Genomic DNA, 21,659 nt, shown 5'->3' on the forward strand with positions numbered 1-21,659 from the left:
CAACTGATTCTTCTCCTCGTTAGATAAATCAAATTTATCAACACAACTTTCAAAAACCTCAGAGTTTCTACAAACATCTATTTTGTTTTCATATGCAGGAATTATTTCGCATATCTTAAGCAAAATTTTTCTTACTTTCCTTCGGGTTTGGGCCTGTGAGTCGTCTATTTTTAGTGGTACGTCTTTCCCTTGTACGTCCTCTACGTCAGTTCTGAAGTCTCCTCCTACTTCTCCATCTTGTTCCACGTCTGCAAGGTCACCTTCCATGGCTGCTGCTACTTGTAACTGTTTCTCCACATTACAGTAAATCTCGGGAATATCACTATCCTCTACACAATCATTTTTAGATTTCTCTGACACAGATCTATGAAATATATCTACCATCTGTAGAATATTTTTTAATCTCTCTCTTTCTCTATTGAAAAACTTAGAATCTAACCTTTGATTCTCGAGTTCACACTCGGCATATAAACTTAACCATAAAACTTCTGAATTAGAATTGTCTGCAGACTTAAATTTCAATCTACTCTGCTTAGCATAAGAATTAATTACATCCATTTCTCTTACCTTGAAATTTCTCAGCTTGTCCCTTTGATAGACAACGCTGGGCTCTTGTCTTGGTTTCAGCACGTCTGGCACTTTGGCACTTGTAGTACTTCTCAATCTATCTGGCAATTCTTACTTCTAGGTTCTGTGTGATTCTTGTAAGTAGTGGAATTCCCGATAACTTGCACATATGATTTGACGTTAGCAAAGTCCAATCCCCCTTGTGGGCAAGTTGAGGGAAATCCGCAAAAAAGTACAAAAATTCAGATCTGGCTGGCTCTCCAATGTAAAATAATGCTTATCCTGTAAAATACTCAGGACTAGTTACCAGATAAAAATATAGTGGTTTATTTGGATTCTTCCATCAAAGAAAGGTTATTACAGAAAAACAGGTGAATAAAAATAAGTGAAAGAGAAATTGTCCATAGTTCATACTCTGAGATCCCACATGGCAAAAGCAACATGTATTCTTCTTTCTCTCCGGGATCTCACATGGCAAATGGCGTCTGTCTCTCTTAGTCTTCTTCGTACTAAAGTAACATACCAGCTGTTATGTCATGTCATGGCCCAGCACAGAAGACATCTTCGTGTCTGTCTCTCATGATGGTGAGGGAAGAAGAGCGACCTCTACAGTTAGCCATGAATTATATACGTCTCCTAAAGCACGTGGTCTCTACATATATGGAGCTGTCTTTCTACCATGAGCCAAGCTTAAAAATAGCCTATGTCGTGTAAGCTAAAGCAATGTACAGAACTGAGTCTTATAAGAAATTAACGGATTATTAATATTTAACAAACATTGTCATGAAACCCCTGTCTCCAACGCCACTTCTGCTGTGTGCACCACGAACACCTCTGCCAAGCTGCCCCCGGCCCGTACGGCTCGTGTGAGAACCATCACCGCTGCTGTGTGCTGGGAATGCCTCAAGCAACCGATTTACCAGAGTTGCTTGTTTATTAGCCAATATTAGGTCAAGGTTCTCCTGTGGCATGATGTTTTGTAATTTGCCTTTATAGCGTGGATCCAGGATGCTGGCCAACCAGTAGTCGTCATCGTTCATCATTTTGGCAATGCGGGGGTCCCTTTTTAGGATCCGCAAGGCATAATCTGACATGTGGGCCAATGTTCCCGGTGTCAATGATGCACTGCGAGTGCTGGGTGGAGGAGCACTTTCTGGCAAATCCACATCCCTCCAGTCACGCACAAACCCTGTACCAGACCTTGCCACGCCAACATTTTCACTTGCCCCACGAGATGCATCCTCCTCCCCTAAGTAATCATCCCCATCATCCTCCTCCTCCTCTTCTTCCTCCACCTCATCCAGGAGAGGTCCCTGAGCAGACAATGGCTGAATGTCATCAAGGATTCCCTCCTCCTCTTCCTCCTCATCAACATTGGCTGCAGACGCCTGCTCCTTAAGGTGCGTCAAAGTTTGCATGAGCAGACGCATAAGTGGGATGCTCATGCTTAGGATGGCGTCGTCTGCGCTTACCAGCCGTGTGCATTCCTCAAAACACTGAAGGACTTTACAAAGGTCTTTCAGCTTCGACCAGTGCACGCCTGTCAACTCCATGTCTGCTCTCAAAGTGCCTGGCCGTGTATCCTCCCACAAATGCATTATGGCCTGCCTCTGCTCGCACAGCCGCTCCACCATGTGCAGGGTGGAGTTCCACCTTGTTGCAATGTCGATAATGAGGCGGTGGTTGGGAAGGTGGAGCAATCGCTGCAGCTTCTGCATACGAACGGAGTGTACAGGCGACCGGCGGATGTGCGCGCACAGTCTTCGCACCTTCTGGAGCAGGGCTGTTAACTCCGGATAATTTTTGAGGAAGCACTGCACCACCAGGTTCAAGGTGTGAGCCAAGCAAGGTATGTGGCTGAGTTTTGAAAGGGCTATGGCTGCCACAAAATTACGGCCGTTATCACTAACTACCTTGCCTGCCTCAAGATGTACACTGCCCAGCCATGACTCAGTTTGTCGCTTCAAGTACTCGGCCAGCACCTCGGCGGTGTGTCTGTCGCCCAAACACATCATCTGCAACACAGCCTGCTGACGCTTTCCACTAGCTGCTCGATAGGGGGACACATCGTGTGCAACAGTGGCAGCTGCAGATGGAGTGCTCGTACGACTGCGCTCTGTGGACGAGCTTTCGCTTCTGGAGGAGGAGGAGGAGGAGGAGGGTCGAACGCCTACAGCCAACTGTTTCCTATACCGTGGGCTAGGCAGCACTGTCCCACCACCGCTGTCCCCTGTGGACCCTGCATCCACCACATTAACCCAGTGCGCAGTGATGGACACGTAACGGCCCTGGCCATGCCGACTGGACCATGCGTCAGTTGTGAGGTGCACCTTTCCGCTCACTGACTGCTTGAGTGCATGGACAATGCGGTCTTTCACATGATGGTGGAGGGCTGGGATGGCTTTGCGAGAGAAGAAGTGGTGACTGGGTAGGTCATAGCGTGGTACTGCATAGGCCATGAGTTCGCGGAAAGCTGTGCTTTCCACCAACCGAAAGGGCATCATCTCAAACGAGATTAGTTTGGCAATGTGGGCGTTCAAACCCAGTGTACGCGGATGAGAGACTGAGTACTTTCTTGACCTACTCATAGTGTCTGGGAGGGTGAGCTGGACTTGAGAGCTGCATATGGTGGAAGTAGCGGTGGACAGGGCGGACTGAGAGAGGGTTGATGATGGTGATGGAGTTGGTGTTCTTTCTGATGGCCTAGAATCAGTCTTTCGTTGATATAACAGTGGGATTCCCTGACTGCTGTGGTCTTGCAACGACACCTCAACATTTGCTGCTGTGCTAACCGGTGGGCTTACAGTGGGGGAAACAATGTAGCGTTGCTGACTACCTTCGTTGTGATCAGTTGCACATGTGGCACTTGAGGTTTGGTGTTGTGTCCACGCTTGCAAGTGCATGCTGGTTAAATGTCTAAGCATGCAACTGGTATTCAAATTTTTCAGATTTTTCCCTCGGCTAAAGGTCTTTGCGCACTTCTTACAGATAACCTTGGCCTGATCATGAGGATTTTGTTCAAAAAAGTGCCACACTGCACTCTTCCTACTTTGGCAGACATTTTGCGGCCTAGCACGCTGTGATCTTTTGACCCTCTGGACAAGCTGTCCAGCAACTCTTTTGATGTTTGGAACCTGTCTTTGGAGTGCTCCGGGCCTGCCAGATAACAGCTGTTGCGATGTCGATGTCTGCTGTGGATGCTCCTCATCTGAGCTATTGGAAGCAGCACCCTCTTCCCCCAGTGGATGCCAATCTGGGTCAACAACTGGGTCATCCATCACCTCCTCTTCTATGTCATGTGCACCTTTCTCTGTGTCACCATGTATGGTGGTATAGTGTGCGGGAAGGGGCACCTGAGTCTCATCAGGGTCAAAATCTGGCTCTGTACACTGCGAGGACAATGTAGTGCTCTGAGTGAATGTACCAGCAGAATCATCCATCAGCGGCTGTGCATCAGTGCACTCCATGTCAGATTCATCTTGGCCTGGGTAATTCACCATTTCACTTGATAATCCAGGCATGGTATGTGAAAACAGCTCCATGGAGTAATCAGTAGTATGGCCTGCGTCATCCTTCAATCTTGGTTGGGGTGAAGGACACAAGGAAAGGTGTGGTTCATGAACATGAGCCTCCAATGACGACTCAGTTCTTTTACTTTTTACAACTGAAGAAGAGGAGGCGATAGAGCTGGAGGCTGAGTCAGCAATGTAAGACAAAACTTTTTCCTGATGCTCTGCCTTTAAAAGCGGTTTGCCAACTCCTAGAAAACTAAGCGTTCGAGGCCTTATGTAGCCAGACGATGACGCAGGGTCAGCACCTCCTGCATTCGGTCCTATTTTGCTCTTGCCACTACCATCAGATCCACCACCAACACCATCATTACCAGCTGCCAACCCCCGCCCAATTCCACGGCCTCTTCCACCAGCCTTCCTCATTTTTGGTAGAAATGTAGACAAAATCCAACAAACTATATAGTAATGTAAAACAAGGTACAAGGTGTCTATAGGACAGGGGAGATTTAGAATTTCTGCACACACTTGTGGACAGTGGACACTTTTGGATTGTGTGAGGCCCACTGATATCTGAGCGCTATGTGACACGCTCGATGGCACAGCTGCCTGTGACCAAAGTGACGAGAGGATAATGAAGATTTTGAATCTCTGCGCACACTTTTGGACACTGGACACTTGTGGATTGTGTGAGGCCCACTGATATCTGAGCGCTATGTGACAGGCTCGATGGCACAGCTGCCTGTGACCAAAGTGACGAGAGGATAATGGAGATTTTGAATCTCTGTGCACACTTTTGGACACTGGACACTTGTGGATTGTGTGAGGCCCACTGATATCTGAGCGCTATTTGACAGGCTCGATGGCACAGCTGCCTGTGACAAAAGTGACGAGAGGATAATGGAGATTTTGAATCTCTGCGCACACTTTTGGACACTGGACACTTGTGGATTGTGTGAGGCCCACTGATATCTGTGCGCTATGTGACAGGCTCGATGACACAGCTGCCTGTGACAAAAGTGACGAGAGGATAATGGAGATTTTGAATCTCTGCGCACACTTTTGGACACTGGACACTTGTGGATTGTGTGAGGCCCACTGATATCTGAGCGCTATTTGACACGCTCGATGGCACAGCTGCCTGTGACCAAAGTGACGAGAGGATAATGGAGATTTTGAATCTCTGCGCACACTTTTGGACACTGGACACTTGTGGATTGTGTGAGGCCCACTGATATCTGAGCGCTATGTGACACGCTCGATGGCACAGCTGCCTGTGACCAAAGTGACGAGTGGATAATGGAGATTTTGAATCTCTGCTCACACTTTTGGACACTGGACACTTGTGGATTGTGTGAGGCCCACTGATATCTGAGCGCTATGTGACACGCTCGATGGCACAGCTGCCTGTGACCAAAGTGACGAGAGGATAATGGAGATTTTGAATCTCTGCGCACACTTTTGGACACTGGACACTTGTGGATTGTGTGAGGCCCACTGATATCTGAGCGCTATGTGACACGCTCGATGGCACAGCTGCCTGTGACCAAAGTGACGAGAGGATAATGGAGATTTTGAATCTCTGCGCACACTTTTGGACACTGGACACTTGTGGATTGTGTGAGGCCCACTGATATCTGAGCGCTATGTGACACGCTCTATGGCACAGCTGCCTGTGACCAAAGTGACGAGAGGATAATGGAGATTTTGAATCTCTGCGCACACTTTTGGACACTGGACACTTGTGGATTGTGTGAGGCCCACTGATATCTGAGCGCTATGTGACACGCTCGATGGCACAGCTGCCTGTGACCAAAGTGACGAGAGGATAATGGAGATTTTGAATCTCTGCGCACACTTTTGGACACTGGACACTTGTGGATTGTGTGAGGCCCACTGATATCTGAGCGCTATGTGACACGCTCGATGGCACAGCTGCCTGTGACCAAAGTGACGAGAGGATAATGGAGATTTTGAATCTCTGCGCACACTTTTGGACACTGGACACTTGTGGATTGTGTGAGGCCCACTGATATCTGAGCGCTATGTGACACGCTCGATGGCACAGCTGCCTGTGACCAAAGTGACGAGAGGATAATGGAGATTTTGAATCTCTGCGCACACTTTTGGACACTGGACACTTGTGGATTGTGTGAGGCCCACTGATATCTGAGCTCTATGTGACAGGCTCGATGGCACAGCTGCCTGTGACCAAAGTGACGAGAGGATAATGGAGATTTTGAATCTCTGCACACACTTTTGGACACTGGACACTTGTGGATTGTGTGAGGCCCACTGATATCTGAGCGCTATGTGACAGGCTCGATGGCACAGCTGTGACCAAAGTGACGAGAGGATAATGGAGATTTTGAATCTCTGCGCACACTTTTGGACACTGGACACTTGTGGATTGTGTGAGGCCCACTGATATCTGAGCGCTATGTGACACGCTCGATGGCACAGCTGCCTGTAACCAAAGTGACGAGAGGATAATGGAGATTTTGAATCTCTGCGCACACTTTTGGACACTGGACACTTGTGGATTGTGTGAGGCCCACTGATATCTGAGCGCTATGTGACACGCTCGATGGCACAGCTGCCTGTGACCAAAGTGACGAGAGGATAATGGAGATTTTGAATCTCTGCGCACACTTTTGGACACTGGACACTTGTGGATTGTGTGAGGCCCACTGATATCTGAGCGCTATGTGACACGCTCGATGGCACAGCTGCCTGTGACCAAAGTGACGAGAGGATAATGGAGATTTTGAATCTCTGCGCACACTTTTGGACACTGGACACTTGTAGATTGTGTGAGGCCCACTGATATCTGAGCGCTATGTGACACGCTCGATGGCACAGCTGTGACAAAAGTGACTAGAGGATAAGGGAGATTGGATTGCTTTTAAAAAAAGCAGTTTGCGGAGCAGTGGGTAAACAGCAATGCCAGCGTGTCAGGAAGCCTTAGAAGGCAGCCCAACAACCAACACCACTGATACACCACAATATAGCCTCCCCTTGCACTGCACACACAGTGACTTGTGTGTTGTGCAGGCCAAATCGCTAGCAGCAGAAGCAGTTTTTTTGTCTTCTTCCCTGCCTATCGCTCTCCCTACAGAATCAGCAGCAACCTCTCCCTATACTAAGATCGGCAGAAGTAAGATGGCGGTCGGCGTGCACGCCCTTTTATACCCCCTGTGACGCCCACCAAAGCAAGCCAATCACTTGCATGCCCTTCTGAAAGATGGTGGTGACCCGTGCCTAGGTCATCACGTTGCCCACAGTGTCCGTGGATCCTGATTGGCTGAAAAAGAGCGCAAAACAAACTTTTGAAACGCGACTTTGGCGCTTAAGTCGCCGACCTCGTGGCCGACCTCATCCTAGGGTCGGGTTTCGTTTCATGAAACCCGACTTTGCCAAAAGTCGGCGACTTTTGAATTTTTTCGACCCGTTTCGCTCAACTCTAGTGCCGACCTGAAATTGAAGGTTACCGTGCACAATCTTGCTGACAGGTTCACTTTAAAGGCTTTTTTTCTGCTTTCTTTCATCTGAAATATTGCAAATTATATTATAAAGTGCGTGGTTCAGTGCTTGGCCCCCTGTGTATTCATATATGCTTAAATAGATATCTTTCAGGCATTTGTTGCATGCTTTTATGTATCTACAAATTTAATGCCATGGTAACCAGGATTACAGTTTCTGTGGATAATAAGGAAAAATAACAGTTACATGAAATTGAATTATTTTCTAGTTTTGTTCCAAATACCCGTCAGGCATCTTTCTGTCTACACCCAAAGTACGGTCTAATTAACACCTCTGAAATGGCTAAGGATTACATTACTGCTTTACATTAGCACACAACCTCCCTCAGTGAAATGGTGCACCTAGAAATCTAACATTGGGGGGTCCCTGAGCAATGGACACCCCGACAAATGCATGGCAGATTCTCAGTCCCTCTCTATTGAACTCCGCATCTAGTGCTGTTACACACGGTCTGACCTCATCCTCATCTTATCTAATAAGATGTGGAGACTGAGGAGATGCAGATGAACAGCATTGACAGCATTCACTCTCATCAGATTTCAATGTAGAGTAAGTGTAGAAAAACACATCAGCCATATTAGTACAGAATATAAAATTGGGGTAAGTGAGTTATCAAACTCCAAATGGGACACAAACATAAATGCAAGCCTAAGACTCCATCCCTAAATAAATTTTGACCTCTAGGAGCAGTGGCGTATCTAGGGGGGGCAGCCGGGGCAGTTGCCCCGGGCGCAGCCAGCAGGGGGGCGCAGTCGGGCCGCCTAATGCAGCGGTCCGCAGTGTCCTCCCTGGCGGCTGCGTTCTGCCGCCCCCCGCCTGAGAGTCGGCGGTTCTCTGTGTCAGCTGTTAAGCTGACAGCCGGCGCAGAGAAGGAGGCCGTGCCGGCTCCCAGCGAGCAATTGTACTGGCGTCTATACAGACGCCTGTACAATTGAAGCTCTGACCGCCGGGCCAGAGCGACGTCAGCAGCGTGATCATGTCATGTGATCACGCTGCTGACGTCACTCCCCGGCGCCCAAAGCAAACGCTGGTGGTAAGTGTGCTCCACTGTGGAGCTGAAGAACCACCAAAGATGGGAGATGAGGGGGAGTTAATGAGTGGAGATGGGGGGGATTTGTAGAGGGGATGGCGGTTAATGTGTGGGGGTATTTAGAGTGGGGATGGGGGTTAATGAGTGGGGATGCCATGGGGTTAATGTGTGGGGGTATTTAGAGTGGGGATGGGGGTTAATGAGTGGGGATGCCATGGGGTTAATGTGTGGGGGTATTTAGAGTGGGGATGGGGGTTAATGAGTGGGGATGCCATGGGGTTAATGTGTGGGGGTATTTAGAGTGGGGATGGGGGTTAATGAGTGGGGATGCCATGGGGTTAATGTGTGGGGGGATTTGGAGTGGAGATGGGGGTTATTTAATGTGATGGGGGTTAATGAGTGGGGATTGGGTTAATGTGTGCGGGGGTTAATGAGTGGGGATTGGGTTAATGTGTGCGGGGGTTAATGAATGGGGATGGGGATTAATGTGTGGGGGCGTTAATGAGTGGGGATGGGGGTTAATGTGTGTGGGGGTTAATGTGTGGGGGTATTTGGAGTGCAGATGGTTATTTAATGTGTGGGGGGATTTGGAGTGGTGATGGGGTTAATGAGTGGGGATTGGGTTAATGTGTGCGGGGGTTAATGAATGGGGATGGGGGTTAATGTATGGGGGCGTTAATGAGTGGGGTTGGGGTTAATGTGTGGGGGTATTTGGAGTGCTGATGGGGGTTAATGAGTGGGGATTGGGTTAATGTGTGGGGGGATTTGGAATGGGGATGGGGTACTTAATGTATATGGGGGATTGGGGATGGGGGGATTTAATGTGTGGGGAGATTTGAGGACACAAAATAAAGAGTATGAATGAGGAAACAGTATGGGGGATTGGTGCAGACAGTATGGGGAGCGAATGGGTTAATGTAAGTGGACACAGTATGGGGAGTCGGGGATATGTGTGAGCAGACAGTATAGAGAGTGAGGGGGTAAATATATGAGGAGACAGTATTGTGAACAGGTGGGATGTTAGAGGAGACAGTATGAGGAGGGAGGGGAATAGTGTGAGGGGACAGTATATTGCAGACATTTTTTATTTAGGAGCATTATAATGACACTTCTATCTTTAAGGACATCGTGTGGAGATTTGCTGCAGAAGACCGGAGAAGATGGAAGTCTACAGAGACGGCTGTGGATGAGAAAACTCATCATGGGGTCTAGAAGAAAAGGAGACTGACTGCAGAGACGACGTCATCTATAAGGTACTTGGATGTAAATGTTATTTGTGATACTGACTAATTCTCATGTTTTTATTTGTTAGGAACATTAAAGGGGTTGTCCAGGTTTGTACGGAGTCTGCTGTCATTCTATGTGACTGCAGACGTCTGAATTCTCACAGTGCTCACTGAACGCTGTTAGGATTCGATTCTCTCATGCCGGTAATTTACATCCATGCGGTCACATGCTGACTAGACATGTGTGGCCTCACTCAATGAAAGTGAACGGAGCGAGGCCGGGCACGTCTAGTCGGAATGTGGCCAGAAGTATATACAGTGGGGAAAAAAAGTATTTAGTCAGTCAGCAATAGTGCAAGTTCTACCACTTAAAAAGATGAGAGGCGTCTGTAATTTACATCATAGGTAGACCTCAACTATGGGAGACAAACTGAGAAAAAAAAATCCAGAAAATCACATTGTCTGTTTTTTTTTCATTTTATTTGCATATTATGGTGGAAAATAAGTATTTGGTCAGAAACAAGCAATCAAGATTTCTGGCTCTCACAGACCTGTAACTTCTTCTTTAAGAGTCTCCTCTTTCCTCCACTCATTACCTGTAGTAATGGCACCTGTTTAAACTTGTTATCAGTATAAAAAGACACCTGTGCACACCCTCAAACAGTCTGACTCCAAACTCCACTATGGTGAAGACCAAAGAGCTGTCAAAGGACACCAGAAACAAAATTGTAGCCCTGCACCAGGCTGGGAAGACTGAATCTGCAATAGCCAACCAGCTTGGAGTGAAGAAATCAACTGTGGGAGCAATAATTAGAAAATGGAAGACATACAAGACCACTGATAATCTCCCTCGATCTGGTGCTCCACGCAAAATCCCACCCCGTGGGGTCAGAATGATCACAAGAACGGTGAGCAAAAATCCCAGAACCACGCGGGGGGACCTAGTGAATGAACTGCAGAGAGCTGGGACCAATGTAACAAGGCCTACCATAAGTAACACACTACGCCACCATGGACTCAGATCCTGCAGTGCCAGACGTGTCCCACTGCTTAAGCCTGTACATGTCCGGGCCCGTCTGAAGTTTGCTAGAGAGGATTTGGATGATCCAGAGCAGTTTTGGGAGAATGTCCTATGGTCTGATGAAACCAAACTGGAACTGTTTGGTAGAAACACAACTTGTCGTGTTTGGAGGAAAAAGAATACTGAGTTGCATCCATCAAACACCATACCTACTGTAAAGCATGGTGGTGGAAACATCATGCTTTGGGGCTGTTTCTCTGCAAAAGGGCCAGGACGACTGATCCGGGTACATGAAAGAATGAATGGGGCCATGTATCGTGAGATTTTGAGTGCAAACCTCCTTCCATCAGCAAGGGCATTGAAGATGAAACGTGGCTGGGTCTTTCAACATGACAATGATCCAAAGCACACCGCCAGGGCAACGAAGGAGTGGCTTCGTAAGAAGCATTTCAAGGTCCTGGAGTGGCCTAGCCAGTCTCCAGATCTCAACCCTATAGAAAACCTTTGGAGGGAGTTGAAAGTCCGTGTTGCCAAGCGAAAAGCCAAAAACATCACTGCTCTAGAGGAGATCTGCATGGAGGAATGGGCCAACATACCAACAACAGTGTGTGGCAACCTTGTGAAGACTTACAGAAAACGTTTGACCTCTGCCATTGCCAACAAAGGATATATCACAAAGTATTGAGATGAAATTTTGTTTCTGACCAAATACTTATTTTCCACCATAATATGCAAATAAAATGAAAAAAAAACAGACAATGTGATTTTCTGGATTTTTTTTTCTCAGTTTGTCTCCCATAGTTGAGGTCTACCTATGATGTAAATTACAGACGCCTCTCATCTTTTTAAGTGGTGGAACTTGCACTATTGCTGACTGACTAAATACTTTTTTTCCCCACTGTAAATCACATACTTGTGCTGACATGACTGTACATCGGCAAGGGAGAATCCTAAATGTGTGCAGTGCATTCGTTGTGAGAATTCAGAAGCTGCAATGTCAGGATTCAGCGCTGCAGGTTCCAATAGTCATCACATGGACACTTCACTCATGTGCGATTTTCATACTTGACAACGAGCTTCTCTTCCTGCTTCTCTCAGTTTTTTACTGAACATTGAGAGCATTAGGAGGAGCAGCTCGTGGGTACATGGCTAAGTGTGCAAGTTGCATATGTACTTGGGGGGGGGGCGCCAAACCGAATTCTTGCCCCGGGTGCCAGAGAGCCTAGATACGCCTCTGTCTAGGAGGTCATTGGGTGGTGAACCCCTTTAAGTATTAGGATACTGTGGGCCTTGGTGATACGGAGCTTTCCACATTTAGGGATGTGGAAGAATTGCAAAAGTACACAGTACAAGAACAGATTCACTTACAGGAGGCTTCAATACAGTGGGGCAAAAAAGTATTTAGTCAGTCAGCAATAGTGCAAGTTCCACCACTTAAAAAGATGAGAGGCGTCTGTAATTTACATCATAGGTAGACCTCAACTATGGGAGACAAACTGAGAAAAAAAATCCAGAAAATCACATTGTCTGTTTTTTTTTCATTTTATTTGCATATTATGGTGGAAAATAAGTATTTGGTCAGAAGCAAGCAATCAAGATTTCTGGCTCTCACAGATCTGTAACTTCTTCTTTAACAGTCTCCTCTTTCCTCCACTCATTACCTGTAGTAATGGCACCTGTTTAAACTTGTTTGTCAGTATAAAAAGACACCTGTGCACACCCTCAAACAGTCTGACGCCAAACTCCACTATGGTGAAGACCAAAGAGCTGTCAAAGGACACCAGAAACAAAATTGTAGCCCTGCACCAGGCTGGGAAGACTGAATCTGCAATAGCCAACCAGCTTGGAGTGAAGAAATCAACTGTGGGAGCAATAATTAGAAAATGGAAGACATACAATACCACTGATAATCTCCCTCGATCTGGTGCTCCACGCAAAATCCCACCCCGTGGGGTCAGAATGATCACAAGAACGGTGAGCACAAATCCCAGAACCACGCGGGGGGACCTAGTGAATGAACTGCAGAGAGCTGGGACCAATGTAACAAGGCTTACCATAAGTAACACACTACGCCACCATGGACTCAGATCCTGCAGTGCCAGACGTGTCCCACTGCTTAAGCCTGTACATGTCCGGGCCCGTCTGAAGTTTGCTAGAGAGCATTTGGATGATCCAGAGGAGTTTTGGGAGAATGTCCTATGGTCTGATGAAACCAAACTGGAACTGTTTGGTAGAAACACAACTTGTCGTGTTTGGAGGAAAAAGAATACTGAGTTGCATCCATCAAACACCATACCTACTGTAAAGCATGGTGGTGGAAACATCATGCTTTGGGGCTGTTTCTCTGCAAAGGGGCCAGGACGACTGATCCGGGTACATGAAAGAATGAATGGGGCCATGTATCGTGAGATTTTGAGTGCAAACCTCCTTCCATCAGCAAGGGCATTGAAGATGAAACGTGGCTGGGTCTTTCAACATGACAATGATCCAAAGCACACCGCCAGGGCAACGAAGGAGTGGCTTCGTAAGAAGCATTTCAAGGTCCTGGAGTGGCCTAGCCAGTCTCCAGATCTCAACCCTATAGAAAACCTTTGGAGGGAGTTGAAATTCCGTGTTGCCAAGCGAAAAGCCAAAAACATCACTGCTCTAGAGGAGATCTGCATGGAGGAATGGGCCAACATACCAACAACAGTGTGTGGCAACCTTGTGAAGACTTACAGAAAACGTTTGACCTCTGTCATTGCCAACAAATTATATCACAAAGTATTGAGATGAAATTTTGTTTCTGACCAAATACTTATTTTCCACCATAATATGCAAATAAAATGAAAAAAAAACAGACAATGTGATTTTCTGGATTTTTTTTTCTCAGTTTGTCTCCCATAGTTGAGGTCTACCTATGATGTAAATTACAGACGCCTCTCATCTTTTTAAGTGGTGGAACTTGCACTATTGCTGACTGACTAAATACTTTTTTTCCCCACTGTATATGCTTAGGGGCTACAAAGTCTCTCATGAGGCAAAGCGCTTGATGGCTACAATCAGGTAGCAGTTTGAAAAAAAGGTAGATAGTTGGTTTTTGTGTTGATGGCTCTATTTTTCAGCACAGCTTTTAAAAGTACAAATAATGCTGACAATGTTAACAGTGTCGCAATCGATGCTGCCCATTACTGGTCCGGCCTACATGGTATTTGCCAGATTTACCATTTGGCCAGTCCAACTCTGATTATGAGAGTTCTGGACCCAGATCCCAGAAAACTTCCTAATGAGTACTGTTGACTCTTAAAAAGGACCAGTGACCTTGTTTTCCATAGGTAAACATTCGTCGGCAACTTTTAGACCTTCTCCATTTAGCTCCGGCAACCCTTTCATAGGAGTCCACCTGCCCCACAAGCTAAGGAAAATGCTGAATGTGCTTGTCGTACGACATATGATAACCCGATGGGCATCTCTAGACTGCTTGGAGCCTCATCTGTGCCTGCAATGACCTCTGCTTCTGCCCCGATTGACGCAGATGTCTCCTTTGACATCCACACAGCCTGTTTCATCTACTCAGGCCTTGTCTACTACTGTGTGGGTGTGATAGTTGGACAGGCTATATGAGTGATGCAGGAGCCAAGTTAATTAAGGCAGAGAGTGGGTGATCGCGGGCACAGAAGTGGCGCCAAGCAAAGTCTGGAGATGCCCAATGGATTAGTATACAGAGAGGAACAATTATAAAAACAAATTTCCTAAGCCTCAAGGCAGTAGAACTCTTACGAGGTTTCCACAAATACAATTAGTCAGTTCTAAAGATGTGGGATATATAGAGAACACACAGTGACAGGTTCTTTTTAACTATTAGTGTTACGTATTTTCTGATCTTACATATTAGCCAATTGGTGCAAGTTTTCTATACTGTGTTAACTAATAGAAGAAGAATGTGTATCTGTTATATGCAACCCTTACATAGACATGCACTGTATGAGCATAGTATGAATCTATGAGCATTAGGAACATTTTTGTAATGTTATTTAATATTTAGCAGATTTTGCTGATGGTAAATCATTGAGGGGTAGAAGAAGGTTATTGTCAAAGTGAATCTATGGAAGGGTTCTTAGGCGTGTATAGGTAAAAAGATGGCAACGTAGTGTGCAGCACTGTCAGATGACAAAAAATCTGGATGAGGCAGCAAATCTAATCCTTGCCTCTCAGTCAATATTATAATGGCTCATATTGTAATATACAGGGTCGAATTATTCATAAGACAAGCAAGGCTGAAGTCACAGGACCCCGTAGGAACTTGGGGCACATCACTTTTTTTGTTGAGGCCCTGTTACCTGCACAGTAGGACTCCAATGCTCAAAGACATTTTGCACTCATCGGACCTATAGACCATTAGATGCCTTCTTCCTTATTATGTCCCCATAAGTAATAGAATCATGAGTGTACCCACAGGCCATTAGAATAAGCCAAAAAAGGTATTACTTATAGGACTATATACAGAAAATAGGGCTATGTACTATATCTAGAACTCAGGGTCAGGCTGTCAGCTGGAGACAGAACAGTGCGCTGGGCCTATAGTTTAGGCTCACTGACCAGTTGTAGTTCCAATATAAAATAGCATATCCTTTAAGGCCCACTTCACATGCACGTGTTCCGGTTTTCACATGTACCGTAGACACGTATCCACACGTACGTTTTCCAGTATTGGTATCATACGGACGTGTAAACGGGGCCTAAAGCAAGGTCTCAAACTGAAATGAGGACTGCATTATTAAATTTAAGCTGAGCTACACGGCGACTTTAGTTGCGGCAAAGACAAAGTCCCACACACAGATGTGCACCAGACCAAAATATATAATTAGCCGCTGTACAACCCACTATTCAAAATATAAATTGATAGACCACTCTGTGCTCCCCCATTAACTATAATTAGCCCCTTTTCCTATGCAATAAAATTATAAATTATTAACCACTGTGCCTCCCCCCAATTCATTACAAGTCCCTGTTCTGAGTCCCCCTCAATTAATTGTGATTCCATGTCCGCTCTCCTGTCCCTCCTGTATCATGCTCTCCTTCACTGTGTTATAAAAAGGAGTCACTCCCGATCCCTCGGCACAAACTTGTCTGAGCCTAAAAAAAAATATCTTTTAGAAATGTTTCTATATATTTATTTTAAAGTCTTGGTCATTTGAATCACTTTTCGCCACTCCTTTCCTTTAGCATCTTTAAATCATGGGTAATTTTTATCTTACTATGCCAAAAACGGATCTTTTAATTAAATTATACGGATATTGATTGTTGAAAAGACCCCCCTTAAAATTCTTAATAAGATATTTATCTTCTAATTAACATGTTTGATGCATCAGATCTTGTGAGGGGGGTTTATATACAGCTGATATTCAAGGCGAAGTACATTTTTATAATCATACTGTAAGTCCGGGGATGCACAGCTGAAGCAGGCATTCCATCAGTCCACGTAGGAAGGAAATCTGACCTAACCTCTGCGTCAGTGTGGATGTGGCATCGTAACTACATCTGGAGACAGATGTTCTCAGCTGGCTCGTTGGTCTAGGGGTATGATTCTCGCTTAGGGTGCGAGAGGTCCCGGGTTCAAATCCCGGACGAGCCCTTATTTTATTTTTACTTAATATTGACATAATTATCCATTCTCAATACTTTAGCACGAGTTGTAAAACTTAAGTTCTTTGCAAAGTGCAAAAAGATGAAGATCTCCATCTTGACATATCAGAGCTGGTTCTGGGTCACATCTGGCATTGTTTCCACACATGAGAGAGCACCGTGTGCCTAGTGACATGTATAACCCATTCACAACTTTTGATGTAAGATTACATCAAGGTCGGGAAGGGGTTCCCACGAATTTACGTCCTAGTGATCATGCAGGCACAGGAGCTGCCAGTGATCAGAGTACTAAAAGCTAAAGTCCTACAGAGGGACGAAGTAAAAAAAGTAAAGAAATTTTAAAAAAATCACAGAATGAAGAACAAAAAAAAAGAACAATATACTACTAATAAATATTTATGAAAAAAATAAATAAGCAAAAGCAGTACACATATTTGGTATTGCCGCATCCAGAACAATCCAGTCTATAAAACTGTAACGCTATTTAACCCCTTCACTGAACATCATAAACAAAAAGAGGCAAAAAACTTTGCTGTTTCATCATACCACTAAAACAAATTTAAATAAAACATGATCAAAAAGTTGAATGTAAAAAAATTGGATGGCTAAAGACATTATCTTGTCCTGCAAGAAGCAAGCCACAGTACAGCTCAGTCAGCAGAAAAATAAAAAAGCTATAGCTCTCAGAAAAGAGCGATGCAAACCAAAAAAAATTTCTATAGTTTTATTGTGCAAAATTGCCAAAGTATGGAAAATTGATATAGAATCATAGAATCGTAGAGTTGGAAGGGACCTCCTGGGCCATCTGGTCCAACCCCCTGCTCAAAGCAGGATTCGCTAAATCATCCCAGTCAGATGTCTGTCCAGCCTCTGTTTGAAGACTTCCATTGAAGGAGAACTCACCACTTCTCGTGGCAGCCTGTTCCACTCATTGATCACTCTAACTGTCAAAAAGTTTTTTCTAATATCTAATCTGTGTCTCCTCCCATTCAGTTTCATCCCATTGCTTCTTGTCTTTCCTTGTGCAAATGAGAATAAAGTTGATCCATCTACAATATGACAGCCCTTTAGATATTTGTAGACAGCTATTAAGTCTCCTCTCAGTCTTCTCTTTTGCAAACTAAACATTCCCAAATCCTGCAACCTTTCCTCATAAGACAGGGTTTGCAGACCAGTCACTATTCTGGTCGCTCTTTTCTGAACTTGCTCCAGTTTGTTGATGTCTTTTTTAAAATGTGGTGCCCAAAACTGGACACAATATTCCAGATGAGGTCTGACCAAAGAGGAGTAGAGGGAAATAATGACTACACGTGATCTAGACTGTATGCTTCTGTTAATACATCCTAGAATTGCATTTGCCTTTTTTGCTGCTGCATCACACTGTTGACTCATATTCAGTCTGTGATCTATTAGTATACCCAAGTCTTTTTCACATGTGCTGTCACTTAGCCCTATTCCTCCCATTCTGTATATGCTTTTTTCATTTTTATTGCCCAGATGTAGTACTTTGCATTTCTCCCTGTTAAAAACCATTCTGTTAGTTGCTGCCCACTTCTCCAGTTTATTTATATCTTTTTGAATCTTCTCTCTCTCTTCTCTCGTATTAGCTATCCCTCCTAGCTTTGTGTCATCAGCAAATTGAATCAGTTTACCCTCAATTCCTTCATCTAAATCGTTGATAAAGATGTTGAACAATACAGGGCCCAGGACAGAGCCCTGTGGTACCCCACTTGAGACATTCTTCCAACTGGATGTGCAGCCATTTACGACCACTCTTTGGGTCCGATCACTAAGCCAGTTATGAATCCACCTAACAGTTGCCTTGTCCATTCCATACTTAGTCATTTTTTCAATAAGGATTGTATGAGATACTTTGTCAAATGCTTTGCTGAAGTCAAGATATACTATATCTACAGCATTTCCTTGATCCACCCTATCAGTGATTCCATCATAGAAGGAAATTAAGTTAGTCTGACATGACTTATTAGTTACAAACCCATGCTGACTCTGTTTAATCACTTCATTCTTATCCAGGTACTGACATACAGTACATGTTGTTTAATAATTTGTTTAAAGATCTTTCCTGGTATAGAAGTCAGACTCACCGGCCAATAGTTGCCTGGGTCCACCTTCTTCCCCTTTTTGAAGATAGGAACAACATTTGCTCTTCTCCAGTCTTCTGGCACTTCTCCTGTTCTCCAAGAATTTTCAAAGATTATGGAGAGGGGTTCAAAAATTTCTTCTGCTATCTCCTTCAGTACTCTGGGGTGTAATTCATCTGGACCTGGAGACTTGAATTCATTTAGGTTAGCTAAGTGTTTCCTCACTATCTTTCTGTTTATAGATATCCTGAATTCTTCTATTCACTTAAGAGGACAGTGAAGAACAGTTGATGTTACATTTCCTTTCTGAGAGAAAACAGATGCAAAATAGGAATTTAAAAGTTCAGCCTTCTCAACATCCTGTCTTACCATTTCATCATTTTCATCCTGTAAAAATCCTATAGCATCTTTGACTTTTCTTTTACTTTTGACATATCCCCAAAATCCTTTATTATTGCTTTTGACATCTCTTGCAAGCCTCAATTCATTTTCAGCTTTAGCTAATCTGATTAGTGCCCTGCAGGTTCTGCAGACAGCATTATATTCTTCTTTAGATATGCCTCCCTCTTTCCATTTTATAAACATTTTTTTCTTCCTTTTTAGCATGTGCTTAAGTTCTGTGTTCATCCATGCTGGTTTCCTTAAATGCTTCCTATTCTTCCCTCTTTTCGGAATTGTTAACAACTGTGCTTTGAGAATTTCATTTTTCAAGATTTCCCATCCTTCCTGGACATTTTTGTCTTTAAGGATATCCAGCCATTGGATCCCTCCAATTCTCTTTCTAAATCCCTTAAAATCTGCCTTTCTGAAATCTAACCTTGACGTCTGAGTCTTCACAGGTCTTCCGCCTCTAGTTATCCAAAATTCTAAAATAGCATGGTCGCTACCTCCTAGGGTCCCAGCCACTTTTACCTCCTCAACCATTTCCTCCCTGTTTATAAGGATTAGATCCAAGGTAGCAGTTCCCTTTGTTTTCTCCCCTACCTTTTGGAAGATAAAGTTGTCAGCAAGAGAAGATAAGAATTTCCTTGACCTGTTAGTTTTGCCAGAGAGATTCCCAACAAATGTCTGGATAGTTGAAATCTCCCATGTCAACTATGTCATATTTTTTGGAGAACTTGGCCATTTGATGCATAAAGAGTTCATCCATGTCTTCAGCTTGCACAGGCGGCCTGTAGTAAATGCCTACAATGGTGTCCTTTCCATTGTTCTGTCCTTGTATTCTTACCCAAACAGTTTCCACAGAACTCCCAGTCTCTAAAGCTTCAATCTCTGTGCAGATATACACGTTTCTAACATACAATGCGACACCTCCTCCTCATTTATCAAGTCTGTTTCTTGCAAATAAGTTGTATCCTTCTAGTCTTGTATTCCAATCATGTGTATTGTCCCACCAAGTTTCAGTGATTCCAATGACATCATATTTCTTTTCCTGTGTTAGTAGTTCCAATTCTCCTTGTTTGTTGCCCATGCTTTGTGCATTAGTATAGAAACATTTTAGTTTGTGATAGGTTTCTCTTTCTCCAATATTTTTATTAATTAGATTCTTTTGTCTTTGTTCTTCCTTTCCACTTCTAATAGCAGAGTTCTCAATAGCATTTGTCAGGTGTATGGCTTTTTCTGGTCTTTTGCTTCCCTTCCCACATTGTTCTAGTTTAAAGCTCTCCTTACAAGTGTAGCAAGGCAACTTCCAAATACATGTTTTCCAGTCTTCGTAAGGTGCACCCCATCTCTAGCAAGTAGTCCATCGTATAAGTAATTCACTCCGTGATCCAGAAATCCAAATCTTTGCTGATGGCACCATCGACGTAGCCAGTTGTTCACCTGCAGAATCTTATTCCACCTCCTTGTTCCATGGCCATCCACTGGGAGGATGGAAGAGAAGACCACCTGCACTCCCAGTTCTTTCACTTTCTTGCCTAAGTCTTCAAAGTCTCTGCAGATGGTTTCCAGGTCATTTCTTGTGGTGTCATTTGTCCCCACATGTAGTAGCAGGAATGGGTAGTCATCTGTAGGTCTGAAGAGTCCTGATATCCTGTCAGACACATCTTTAATTTTTGCACCTGGAAGACAGCACATTTCTCTTGAAGTTATATCCGGTCTGCAGATAGCGGCCTCTGTTCCTCTCAACAGGGAATCCCCCATGACCACCACTCTCCGTTTCTTCTTCACAACATTTTTCTTTCTCCATCCAGGAGGACTCTGAAGGCGTACAAGGTTGCTGTTTGTGGGCAAAGTCTTATCCTGATGTATTTCTTCATCGTTTTCCTGCGTGAGAGCCTGGTACTGGTTCCTGAGAAGTATGGGTGCTGACTGCCTCCTGATCCTCCTGCTTCTCTGGGTCACATGTCTCCATTCCTCTGTTTCTTCAGGTGCACTTCGAATTTCTTCTCTTTCTGTAACATGAAGAGATAATTCTGCTCTGTCTAAGAACTCTTCACCTTCCTTAATGATCTTCAACGTAGCTAACCTCTCTTCGAGATTTTGCAACTTTTCCTCCAACAGGGACACAAGCTTGCATTTGTGGCATGTGAAGTTTATCTTTTCCACTGGTAAGTCTGTGAACATGTAGCAACAAATGCAGCTCACCAAATGGCTCCTGGCCGCTTCCATATTGAGATTTCTTAAAAAAGATGAAAGATGAGCCAAAATTCCAATTTCCTCTTTTCAGCTGCAACGGCCAAAACCCAGTGATCGTTGAGCTCGCGGAGACTCTTCACTTATCCCAGAAGGCACTGGGAATATGCAAATGATCTCCTCAAGACTCTTCCCCTGGTTTTCCGATTTCCTCTTTTCAGCTGCAACGGCCAAAACCCAGTGATCGTTGAGCTCGCGGAGACTCTTCACTTATCCCAGAAGGCACTGGGAATATGCAAATGATCTCCTCAAGACTCTTCCCCTGGTTTATAAATGTGGTATCTCTGAAATCGTAATCACAGTGGCTTAACTAGAGTCTGCTCAAAAAAATAAAGGGAAAAATTAAACAACAGAATATAACTCCAAGTAAATCAAACTTCTGTGAAATCAAACTGTCCA

At 44.6% G+C, this 21,659-nt stretch overlaps 1 protein-coding gene and 1 non-coding gene across 4 annotated transcripts in view; both read left to right on the forward strand.

Moving 5' to 3' along the window:
- The window catches only part of LOC141047368 (uncharacterized), a 254,251-nt gene that overhangs the window by 26,946 nt on the left and 205,646 nt on the right, over positions 1-21,659 (forward strand). The window contains exon 2 of one of the 3 annotated variants that reach the window (XM_073542413.1): positions 9,772-9,902. The exons of the other annotated variants lie outside the window; for them this stretch is intronic. The gene's annotated coding sequence lies outside the window, so the exon portion shown is untranslated. The remainder of the gene's footprint in view (positions 1-9,771; positions 9,903-21,659) is intronic. 3 annotated transcript variants of the gene reach the window in all.
- On the forward strand, positions 16,439-16,510 carry TRNAP-AGG (transfer RNA proline (anticodon AGG)). The gene has a single exon. It is a non-coding gene; the product is annotated as a tRNA-Pro (tRNA).

The sequence above is a fragment of the Dendrobates tinctorius genome, unplaced genomic scaffold (genome assembly GCF_039654945.1).
Source record: "Dendrobates tinctorius isolate UK_male_01 unplaced genomic scaffold, ASM3965494v1 ptg000127l, whole genome shotgun sequence".
NCBI lineage: Eukaryota > Metazoa > Chordata > Amphibia > Anura > Dendrobatidae > Dendrobates > Dendrobates tinctorius.